Source organism: Marmota monax, unplaced genomic scaffold, assembly GCF_021218885.2.
Source record: "Marmota monax isolate L192 unplaced genomic scaffold, Marmota_monax_Labrador192_F-V1.1 WCK01_AAM20220418_F8-fsc00072, whole genome shotgun sequence".
NCBI classification, from domain to species: Eukaryota; Metazoa; Chordata; class Mammalia; order Rodentia; family Sciuridae; genus Marmota; species Marmota monax.
The window spans coordinates 8,530,598-8,543,451 of record NW_026692356.1 but is presented as its reverse complement, the minus strand read 5'-3'; the positions used below and the strand labels follow the sequence as shown (position 1 = coordinate 8,543,451).

Genomic DNA, 12,854 nt, shown 5'->3' with positions numbered 1-12,854 from the left:
TTAAACCTGGTTTCTGGGCTTTCTTCACCACCATTTTGACCTGAAAGAGAACATAATCCTCATATGCCTTAGATGTGGTATGACTTCATAGTCTACATAAGCTCATTTGTGCTTGCAGTAGCCCAGCTGATATATGTTATAGCATAGATATTTACTCACTGGTTGAAATCTCAGGCACCTGGTTAAATCCCACACTTAAAGGACTAGTAACTAAAAGAATGTACATGGTAGCCAGGTGCTTGTCCTACTGCACAGTGTGTCTATAGAGAGTCCCTTGATGTACTGTCTGATGAGCTATCTGATGGGCATTTGCTTAATTAGGATAAAACCTTGTTCTCATTATGACAACTTATTTCTAGCATGACATAGGAGAAAAATGAGCTCTCATTTATTTCATGAACAAAATGGGTCATTTGCCAAGATGTTCTTCTGTCAGAACTTCTCTAGAAAATTCAAAGACTTATCTGGGAACCACAGGCTGCTCAATAACCCAGATATGAGAGTTTTAATTCTGACCTACCTCCAGGAAGTCCGTGTCAATTTCAGTTTGCTTAGCTTCTCTGAGATACCACAGCTCTCTAATCTAGCCTGAATGGATGGCCATGGTGGTGTGCCATAATCAGGTGTGATAAGAAACAGTTTATAGGGCTGGGGATATAGCTCAGTTGGTAGAGTGCCTGCCTAGCATGCATAAGGCCCTGGGTTCAATCCCCAGAACCACCAAAAAATAAAAGAGCGAGAGAGAGAGGGAGAGAGAGAGGGACAGCTTATAACATTGGCCAGGGTGAGGCTTGCTTAGCATGAAGTGCCTCTGGACTACTCTGCCTAAAGGCAGTCTGCCTTCAGACACAGGTCAGCCTGTCGGGGGTAACTTGTCACTTGGGTCATACCATGGGCCTTACTTCCAGGGTTCCAGGAGGAGCAATTTGCACCTCAGTTATCCTCCCTTCAACTGATCCTTCTTGCTGTCTCCCTGACAAAGAGAATAAAATCTTGTTAGGATGTAGCATGATAAGATGGTAATTACTGACAGAGTTTTAACATTTCCTCGAATGGGTATTTGATCTATGCACATAGCTTACAAAGGAAGGCATCCGTTGTTGCAATGAATGTAGGCAAGCATACCTTATAAGAGGCAAAAAGACAGCCTACTCTAGTCTAGAAAGTAAATCAAATTTTGTTGTCTGAGTCATTGAGGGGAAAACTTTCAATGCTTTTGTTGAAATAGGTTATTTTATTCAGATCTCCAAAACAAGCAAGTGTTCGTTCCTTAGATATTATGCAGTTTTCTTCAAATGGCACTTTTTGAAGAGACCATGTCACTTCAAGAATTTGTGTCTCTGTGGATTTTTTCCTTGAGGAGCTTTGGAGGAATTAAACTCAACACTGTTTGTATCACAGTCCCCTCCGAGGTGTACCAGTTGTGAGAGCTCCTCTCCTGTATCTTGTGATTCACTGCTTATTTTCCATTAACTGCCTTTGACATTTTATGTGAAGCACCAACAATAGTGTAGGTACCAAATACCAGTAAACCCTCAACATCCTTCATCATCACCATTGATTGAGTAATCCATCTCATTCAGGAGACACTCAAAGTCCTTCAGTTTCTGCCTTCCCTCCTTTACGTTCACATAACATTGGATATACATCCACAATGGAGAAGACAATTAGCAAACTCACAGACACTGATTTTATTTTGTTGTGATAGTTAGGACATGGATTAGCAAACCATAACCCTTTAGCTCAATCTGGCTTGTTTGGGTAAATAAAGTTTTATTGGAACACAGGCATGCTCAATTATTTACAGGTTGTTTATGTAGCTTTTGTGCTACAATAGCAGAGATAACTTGTTCTGATCAAGTCTCCAATATTTAGTATTTATTATTTGCTATACCTGGTCTAATATAATTATTTCTATGTTTACATGGGGGCATTGGCTGATCTTTGTTCCTCGAGGACAAAATGTGTATAATTTAAATATCCCACTTCATGTATGAGTATCCCTAACAAAGGCAGAAGTTCCATCTTCCAGGTACTTTAAAGAAACATATACAGAGCCAGATATAAGAGCAGGTGATGATACTTGTAGCTGTTCGGTCAAACTTTGGGAAAGCTCATTCTGTTTGTGACAGAATAAACAGCAGATGCTCAGTGTCCTAAGATCACCAGGAACAAGCTGATACCCTGATGTATTGGGGTTATTGGTCCACTGCCATTGAGAGAGATGGCAGTCTAGATGGCACTGAAGCAAGCAAAGAAAGAAAACAGGCAATTTAGTACTTTGGGGAAGGGGGGGGGGTTAGATGAAATTTGAATAAAGAAGTGGTTTGAAAGGCTCAAAGCAAAGTTAGGGTGGAATAAAGAAGCCGATATCAGATTGGGACTAAAAAATGGCCTCAGGGTTCTGCTTTTGGGGGAACAACTGAGGTGGTAATGAAAATCCATTATTTGAAGTTCTGCATCTGAGTTTTGCATCAAGATCTTTTTTCTGGGTCATAGAGTATTTTTTTTTTGAGGTGTTCCAGGCGAAAGTGGAGGCTTCATGCTTACTGACATAATTCAAAACAGCAAAGGTTCTAAATATCCATGAGTTTAGAGAACAAAGGTAACCATCAAGTCACTCAAAAGTAGAGGTCAGGACAAGTTAGAGTTGCAACATGTCCATGGCAAAATATTGCTTCCTGTTAACTTTGCAGTTGGCTTTATCTATGTCTGTTATTCTAGCCTAAAAATGGCCGGGCAGGTTTTTGACTTCCTCAGTCTGAGCTGGTTGCAGCTTTATTCATCAGGAGGCAATGATGGTAGCCTTGGAAGGCGGGGAGGCATAGTAGAGCAGAAGATGATGAGGCAGAACAAAATTAATGGAGAGCTAAATTCAAGGGACCTTTCCTGCAGGCCAGTACGATGCCCCATAAACAGTGCCCAGCTTAATAAACACATATTGAATAAATGAGTGGCTAGTGTTTGAGTGGTTGTGAAGAGTCTCAAACATAAAGGAGCAGTGATATTTTAATGACTGCAATCTAATTAGACTCTTACATAGAAATTCGTGAAACCCATTTTAACATTTAACCAGAAAAAAAAAATGGAATGGAAATTCTGAGAGAAAAACCATCAAGTGCATTATGGATTTTTTTCTTTAGGCACTCAGAATCATTTTAGAGTTACTCCTCATAGTAAGAATGATCAGACAGAAACCAGAACAACTCTGAGTAATGGCAGTCTCCCCTGAGGCTGAGGATTTTAGAATCCAGGAATGACTTGATTCCTAGAGTCACAGTGTATATTCCTGACTTGTTTGGAAGAACAGGAGGTCCTGTGGACTGCATCAGAAATGGATCAAGATATGATCCTTGTGTTTCTAGGAATCAAAAACTAGCTGACTGAAACATGTGGCCTCTGGGGTCCTCTCGCTTACTCTGTGCCTTACTCTGAAGGAAGTTGTTATGGCTTAGCCATTGATTATTCCCAAAAAATGTGTGTGTGAGACAATGCAAGAATGTTCAGAGGGGAAACTATTAGATTATGAGAGGCATGATCTAATCAGCAGATTAATTCACTTATGTGGATTCACTGGGAGCACACCTTTGGGGTTTATATTTTGTCCCTAGTGAGCAGAGCTCTTTCTGTGTCCTGGTTCTCATGTCCTGAGCTTCTTTTCTCCATCAGGCCCTTCAGCCGGGATGTTCTGCCCCACCTTGGACCCAGACATATGGAGTCCGCTGACCATGGACTGAACCTCTGAAACCATGAGCCAAAATAAAAGAGCAAATGGGATCCACCTGGGGGAAATAGCAATCCAAAGATCTGTGTTCATGTCAGGTCTTTGGGTCACAGCAATGCAAAGCTGACTAAAAGAGAAGTGCAGGATGTGAATTTGGGAGCATCTGCTCTGTGCTCTCAGACTGCGTTCATTCTCTGCATGTGATCATCAGCCTCTCCCTGTCCCCTGCGCTCTCAGAGGTCAGGACAGGTTGAGAGAAAGAAGCTCCCACATCTACATTCAGAGAGCACTTCTGCCTTTCACTTCAGAGGCTCTAATGCCTTCTATTTTCTCTTGTCAGGGGAAGAAATTTACCACTAACAAAGCCTGATCTTAGTGAAATCTTCATTTCTCAGAAGCATTGACTGTTACATGTTCGCCCTTATGCAATCTCTATTTTCCATTTTTTCCCTCTGTTTTCCACACATCACTTCGAGTTCGAATTCCCTTAAGTCTGGAATATTCTCTGCAGCTCTCCTATCTGCCTTGAAGCCTCTGAGTTAGCATGAACCTTTATTGGCAGCATCTCTGGTGGCTGTGGACCCGTCCCTGAATGAACTCTACCTCCCAGTCTCCTTCCAGAAGGTTGTGAAAGAGTAGGGAAGTAGTCCTACTCCAGAAAATACTGACACACAGGATGTGAAGAGAGAAGGGCAGGGGAGATTCTGAGTTGCATGTAAAACAGGTGAATCTGTGCAGGGAGGCCAGCAGTTAGCTGTGGGAAAGTGGAGGAAATGAGAATCTGCTTCCTGAGCACCCTCAGTCATCTCGTTTAATGGGGATCGGTGTCAGCACTTTGAGTGTGGGGAATGCTGTGGGAGGGAATTACCCTTGATTAGAAGCAGCTGGGAGCAGAGAGCAAACCCCTGAAGGATAAGGCAATCCGGTGAAATACAGTCCTATAAGCTCAACTTCACTGTGCAGCTAAAATAATTGTTTACAGAATGAGACAAATATTAGGTGGGAAGAAAAGTGCTAACCCATGAAAAATAACTAGCACCAAACCAGAGAATAATGAAATCCAGGATAAGAGCTGTGTGGGTTTGTTAGAGACCAAATGCACCAGACAAACTCAATAGCTTGCTTCTTAAAAAAAAGTGCATGCACACATGTACACACATAATCCACCGCATGAATGGTTAAGAGGAACACAGCAGATGTTATCTATTTGGACTTTAGGAAAGCACTTGATAAAAATGTCCCATGAAATTTTACTTGCAAAACAAGTTCAAATTGGCTGGAACAGGAAAACTCTCATGCAGATTGAAAAACTGGCTTCAAAACCATAAACCCAAGGTTTTGGAGCCGATGAGTACATGGCAGCAGAAACTAGTTGCAAGAAAGTGCTTAGAAAACTATCCCAGGGGTTTGTGAGAACTGAGTTTATTCAAAATCTTTATCAATGATTTGGAAGAATTAGTCAACAGGATGCACATGAATTATGCCAAGAATACTAAATTGGCCAGTACTCGAGGAAGCACAGAAGATTAAGGTCTAGAGCAGATGGATCAACAAAGAGGTGTGGATAGGAAGGAGGAAGGAAGGAGCAAATGGGATCCACCTGGGGAAATAGCAATCCAAAGATCTGTGAAAGAGAAGATGTGAAACTGCAAAAGAGACAGGAAAAAGAGCCTAGTAGAGAGAGGCCAGGAGGGACAGGAAGGAACAGATGAAGTACAATTTAGTAGGTAGGGAGGACCCAGGTTTGCAGAGCTGGGGGCTTATAGGATTTGGAGGCCTCTCTGTAAGAAAAGACAGTAGTGATTTAAAATTAGGTATGGGATCTTGAAATGGATTACGGGAGGGTCTGGGAAGGCTAAGGTCTACAAGTTTCACAGTGAATCTGCCTAAAGTCCAAGCATATTATTAATAAAAAGTGTTCTGTTCCTGGTTTGGATGAGAAGAGCAGAGAGTGGGAAATGGGGTCTTCTTCAGGCTGGATGGTTCACTAGTTGGGTGCTGTGGTCTGAATGTTTCTTTCCTCCCTATAAATTCCTATGTTGAAATGCTAACCCCCAACCTAATAGTATCAAGAGGTGAGGCCTTTGGGAAGCAATTCGATCATGAGGTAGAGCCTTCATGAATAGGATTTTAAAAGGCTCTGAGGAGCTTGTTTCCCTTCTGCCTGAGACTGTTACATCCTGTGACATTAAGGCGAGAAAATATCTGCCTATGAAATAAGCAGGACCTCACAAGACACCTAATCTGTGGCACCTTGACCTTGGACTCTTGGCTCCAGTACTGTGAAAAATAAGGTTTTGCTATTTATCAAACACCCAGTTCTTGGTATTTTGTTATAGCAGCCCAACAGCACTAAGACATTGGGAAACAACTGAAACCTCGGGAAATTCAAATGCCAGTGCTAAAAATACACAGTGGTAAGCTGCTTGAATACAGGCAATGGGTAGAGTATGGAAAGTAAAGACAATGAGTGTGGTTTGATTGATGTTCTCACAGGAACCAAAGACCTGGAGAGATTAATTAGGAACCAATGGTTCTCCTAGTGCAGATCCTAAACTAACATGTGCCTTTATCTATTATAATAATTTTCCTGCTCTTTTGTAAATCTTCGGTCATATTTATTTGTGGTGAGTTCTTTGAGGGGAGGATTTCCTCCATAATTCCCATGACACAGCAGATTGTGAACTGCATCCAAATCTGATTCAGTTTCCTCTCCCTGGTTACAAGAAGGACCAAATTTTTAGTTTATGGTTAGATTGAGGCCCATTTCTGGCCAATGGAATGTGGACAGAAGTGACATACACCATGAATCCCCATGGAGACCATGAATTGAAGGTAGTATGAATGTGAATTCTTCAGTCACTGCTTGGAGGAGAACCACCCAGGACAGCTGTCTGGCCCATGTCAAGAAATAAATAAATAAACCTTTATTATTGCCACTGATGCTTTGAGACTGTTACATCCATCATGATGTAACATTACCAAGAAATAGAATGAATGGATCACATTGATTCTGCCTCATTTAATCTACCTGGGTTGTATTTCATCGTCTATTTCAAGAGAAAGATGAAATTTTGGTCTCACTATCCATTTACTTCCTGAGCATTCTGTTCTGCACCACCACCTTATTGGTACTGGTGATATATTTTAATATTTGATTTATGAATATATATACATATGTATTGCTTAAAAGGCTTTTAGAATGGAGTAGGAGAACCAAATGGCTGAGTAGATATGTAAAATAAGTACACCTAAAGGAATTTCCTAAGAAAAGTCTGAGCTTTGCATAGGAGGCCTTGGCAACAAATAATAATTTCCATTCATGTCTACAAACAAAGTTCTCACCCATGCAAGAAGAAAAGGGAGGGCGTTCTGGAAAACCACACAGGGGAAGATAGCTGAGAAATAAGTCTAATGTCTCTAGTGGGAGTTGGGTTAGAGGTGGTGTTATAGTTTGGATATGAGGTGTCCACCAAAAGCTCATGTGTGAGACAATACAAGAAGGTTCAGAGGAGAAATTATTGGGTTGTGATAGTCTTAACCCAATCAGTGAATTAATCCCCTGACAGAGTTTGAGTGGTAAATGAAGTGGTAGAGTATGGGTGGAGGAGGTGGGAATTGGAGATGTGGCTTTAGGGTATATGTTTGTATCTGGCAAGTGGAGACCTCTCTCTGCTTCCTGATCATCACATGAGCTGCTTCCCTGTGCCACACTCTTCCTCCATGATGTTCTGCCTCACCTCCAGCTCCAAGGAATGGATACAGCCTTTTATGGACTAATACCTCTGAGTCCATGAGCCCTCAAATAAACTTTTCCTCCTCTACAGTTGTTCTGGTCAATTCCCTCTAGTCACAGCAGCAAAGAAAGCTGATTAAAACAGGTGGGTGGATAGGTTAAATGAAAAGAGCAGGTAAACTAAATCAGTGGAGGTGACAGAGGAAGCTCTGTGAAGACCCACCCAGGTGGAGTCATTCTAGTTTAGAATTAGAACAAGAAGGAGGGGACATATTTAGTTTTCACATCTCAGAGAAACCCATTATCTTTCTATATCTGACTAATTTAACTTAATATGAGAACTTTCAATTCCATCTCTTTTCCTGCAAATGACATGATTTCATTCTTTTTTCTAGTTGAAGATTACTCTATGTGTATATATAGCACATTTTCCTGTCCATTCATCTACAGTGGACATCCAGGCCAATTCCACATGTTGGCTATAGTAGACATGGGCCTGCAGGTGGCTATTCTAAGTGCTGACTTCATTTCCTTCAGATATATACCCAGGAGTGATCCAGCTAGATCATAAAATAGATCTATTTCTAGTCTTTTGCTTTCCATTGTGGCTGCATTAACCTACATTTCCACCCAAAGTGCCTAGAGTCCTTTTTTCTCCATATTCTCATTGTCATGTATTACTTATTTATTGATCACTGAGGCTGGCCTAGAACTCTGGATCCTTTTGCCTCTGCCTCCGACTCTTTGGGATAACAGGTTTATGACCCTGTGTCCATTCGGACTGGGGTGAGATGAAATCTCAATGAAGTTTTGATTTATATTTTTGCAATGTCTAAAGATGTTGGACATTTTCTGTCTATTTATTGACTATTTTCACTTTTTACTGAAAACATTTGTATTGAAAATGTGTGCTCCAAGATGGCATTTTCTCTGGCACACATCCATGTAGGTAAAACCATTCAAATTCCTATTTCTATAGGTCAAAGATGGTCGAATTTTGCAATTTCATGTAGTTCAAACTATTTGACAAACAAAATTGGTGTTGATATAATAGTGAATGTGGAACCCACGTGTAACACAAAGAAGACCTTTTCTCTTGCAAGGTTTTTCTTTTCTCTTTTTGAGCAAGGTCACAATTTGGCCAAGGACACAATAATAGAGCAAGTGATCTTTCTGTTTGAGGTGGGAACTTGCTTACTGGAAAAAAGAAAGAAAGAAAGAAAGAAGCCTCATTGCTACCAGCTACTGCGTCTCCAGAGATCTGGGCACACTCTCAGGGCCTTTCTTCTAGATGGCCAAAGTAGCTGCTTCTCTGTGGATGATGGTTTGTTCTCATCTCAAACCAGGACTATAGTCTGGCACCTTAGTCTGTTTCCATTGCTATACCTCATACAGTGCTGGCTTCTCCTCATTACATCTCCAACAGGAACATTTACAACACAACAGCCACAGTGAGAATAAAGATGCATGGTTTTAAATAATGATGGACTTCTCATGGGAAATAGGCTTGTCCTGAGCTTTCTCCTCACCAGATAGGGATGGTTTATCTCTGAGAAGAGGTGCATGTATCTTGTACTGAACATAAGGATAATAACCAAAGTCTACTTTCCCATGAGAGAGACAAAGCATACCTATGGGACTTTCTGGGCCAGAGTGCCCTGATGCTTTTCCAAGAGTGGTCCATGGAAGGGTGAATGCATTAAGTCAATGTGCGATAACAAAAAATATAGCAGATGAGGGGGAGATAGAGAGATGGAGGAGAAAGGCAAGAGTCTCTAACCTGGACTCGAGAAGGAAATCAGAAGACTTATTAGAAAAAGGAATATCTAAATTGACTTCATGCAAATGTGGAGTCTCAGGGGGCTCAGTGGAGAGGATGAAATTGATCCAGGTTTAGGATATGGCAGGTGCAGGGGCCCAAGAGGAGGAAAGAAAGAGAAACTTGATTTGCATGCCTACCTGAATCCTGGGCTATGAGGTGGGGGAAGGCTTAATAGGAGATTGAGGAAGAAAGCAAGGGCTCTTGTTACAAAGGATTTAGTTTGTCATGAAGATGATGGGACCATTTGGAAGGGTCTGAATGGGGGAACAATAATATGTGAAGTGAACATTATAGATATCACCAGGTGGCTGAATTAAGGTAGATGAAAGAAGAGCAGATAGGTCAAATTGTGGGATAGTCCAGTAACTCACATAGAAAATCATAGTTGCCTGGAGTGGGAAAGAGAGGGAGAAAGGATTTTCACTTGGGAAATACTAAAAGCAAGAAATGACAGGGCTTGGTGCTTAATTAATGTGGGGGTCAAAGAGGGGAAGGAATTTCTAAAATGTCTATAATTCTAGCATTTGCCCCTAGGAGGATGGAGGTGCCATCTCATTAAAAGTTGTTCCCAAGCTCAGCCTCTTAATTAAGAGGGTACTCATGGGGTTATGTTTGGGAGAAGTCAGGAGCCTTAGGTACAGAGCCATTCACATTTATTTTGTGTCTTAGAGATACAAACTGTTACAAAATTTCTAGGGCACTATATGTGTTTTTTTTCCAGATTCAAAGATGTGCACTGTAATATTGTCATTGGAATAGGTGAGGATACCTTTATGCAACCTGTAAAATAAGAAAGTAAACCTGCAATTGATGAGTTCCAAGGACATCCATAATAACTGTAAAATAGAATGACAAGTTGCAGACAATGATGTAAGATGTGATACAATTCTGATTTAAAAAGTGAGCAAATATCCAATGAACATAAGCAGATTGATAGTATTTTCCTTCAGATGATGGGGTTAGGGAGCAGAGGATAAATAAAAGAAGCTACACTCCCTTTTTAAATAAACTTGTATACTTTTTATGCACTTATAAAACATTCTACTTTTGGTGAGAAAGATACACACACCATACATTAAATGACACTAGAAGTTTTTAAAAAATTGAAATACTGTTTTTAGAATGCCCTATTCAATAAAGGGCTATTATTATTTTATATTTGCAGCTTTTCTGATGGTTGCTGCAGACCAGCAGGTGGACATTACATGGGAAATGACCTGGCTGCGAAGTGGTCTACAGCAGGTCACCCACTTGGACTTGAAGACCTGGGGGATTGTCTTGAATTTTTACTTATTGCCCAGAATAGCTTTAGGTTGAACTCATCCTTGGATTGGCTGCTACCTTCAAATCTGCAAAATTGACTTGGACATTCCAGAAGACCAGCCTTTTCTCCAGGGACTGTCATTATATTCTGCTTGCAGCTGAGATGGAAACACCCAGAGAAATGCTTTTGTCTTGGCAACATTCTGTATAGTTTTATTCTTTTTGGATTTCCCATCATTTGTAAATAGCTTTCTTGTGAGTGGTGTGTTTGTGGTGGTATAACTATAATCAGCCGTAGCCCTTTTGAGTTTTTCTGCCTGTCTTTTTATTCTAGTCAGAGGCCCTGGGTTCTGAGAGTGTCTTTTCTTGTACATTGATCTTGGTCTGTAGCAACTGGCTGATAAAAAGTAAAAATCTTGTGTTTATCATCTGCCATATTTTTGTTGTGAGGTTTAATTTTTTCCCCTTTACAAGCTGTTCAAGTGTTCTAGCTATAGAGACCAGATGGTTTTCCTACCCCCTTGATATTTCCTTCATGTGGACGATTGTTCGGAGATGTTCTGAGGCTGTGGTGGGATAGGCTAGTTTCTATAGTTACTCTTGTTAGCACCCCTGCATTTATGCCTTTGCCAGTGCGAAAGAATATTCAATCCATCCAAGTCTGGAAGCCACTTAAAATAAATGGCCCTGTGTGTTTTGAAATCAGGTGGGGAAACCCCAGGTTTCAAGTAGCCATTAATAAATAATTACCCTTTTATTACTGCATCCTGCCAATGCCCTGATAAGGAAGAGTCGATGGATGACAGAGTGGATTTGTAGCTTTGGGTTTGTTAAAACATGCTTGTTTCTTATTCCCCACAGATGGACACTTCCGGAAGCCATGGGAGAGGCATGCTGTGTCCACATCATGTACAGTACTTGGGGGTGGCCAAATATACATAGAGGCTTTTATGGTTTGGATATGAGGTGTTCCCCAAAACCTCACAGGTGAGACAATGCAAGAAGGTTCTGAGAAGAAATGATTGGATTGTGAGAATCTTAACCAATCCGTGAATTAACCTCGATGGGATTAAATGAGTGGTAACTAGAGGCAGGTGCGGTGTGGCTGGAGGAAGAGGTTAATTGGGGACGTGGCTATGGGGTATATATTTGTGCCTGGAGCTGGAGTCTCTCTCCGCTTCTCGATCACCATGATGTGAGCTGCTTCCCTCTGCCACCCTCTCCAGCCATAATGGTCAGCTTCACCTTGAGCCAGGGGGAATGGAGCCGGCCTTCTCTGAACTGAGACCTCTGAAACCTTGAGCCCTCAAATAAACTTTTCCTCCCTTAGAGTTGTGCTGGTCAGATCCTTTAGTCACAGCAGCGAAAAAGCTGTCCCAAACAGGGGCAAAGCCTTTCCCCATGAGCTCAGAGTTTACCTTGCAGATGCTCAGTAAACACGCACTTCCTGATTTGGGGGTCCTGACTGGTGATGTGGAAGATTGCTTTTGATACAGGTAAAAGGCAGAGCACAACAGCAACACCAATAGTGGAGGCTTCTCGTTGACACTGACTATGTGCTTGGTTGGATCTACCTGGGGTTCAGCAAAGAATAAACCAACAAACTCCAGAAAATGCATAGCTCTGTGTGTGTGTGTGTGTTTGTGGAGGGATAGGGGGTAGGAGGGGAACTGGGGATCAAACATAGGAGTGCTCTCCCACTGGATTATATATATCTCCAATCCCTTTTATTTTTTATTTTGAGACAGCACCTCTCTAAGTTGCTAAGGCTGTCCTCAAACTTGTAATCCTCCTCCCTCAGCCTCCCAAGAAGCTAGGATTACAGGTGTGTACCACTGTACCCAGGTGGCCTTTAGCTCTTAATGAGCATTTGTCCTGCAGCCAAAGGCTACCAGAAATACACCTAGAGTTGAATGAGTTGGCTTCATTAATAGTTTTAGCAAGAGTGCATACATCACAGGAATCGGGGGGGAGTCTCAATATGACAGGGTTTTATAAAGAACTTATAGAATATGGGCTTTGGTTGGATGATTTGGGGGAGAGCGTGAGGAAGCAGAGCTTGGGTTTTAGTAGAGAGCATCATGGGTAATTCTATGAGTGGGTATCTCTGTAACTCCTATGTCCATGAAGGATAGAGAAGAGCACAGGAGAAGCTAGGATTTGTAAAGAGGTAGCAGTGACTTACTCAGCAAGAAGGGGCTGTGTGGTATTTAGTGTGACGTGACCTGGTAGATGCTTTTGGAGGATTATTTCTGTCCAACAGGAGAGGCTGTGGCTTAGCTGCACATGTTAGGCCAGCTGGTGATGAG

The 12,854-nt window shown here is 41.6% G+C and overlaps 1 non-coding gene across 1 annotated transcript; it reads left to right on the top strand.

Annotated features, from left to right (window-relative positions):
• Window positions 1–650: 650 nt before the first annotated feature.
• Trnaa-agc (transfer RNA alanine (anticodon AGC)) lies at window positions 651–723 on the top strand. Its single transcript has one exon. It is a non-coding gene; the product is annotated as a tRNA-Ala (tRNA).
• Window positions 724–12,854: the final 12,131 nt, after the last annotated feature.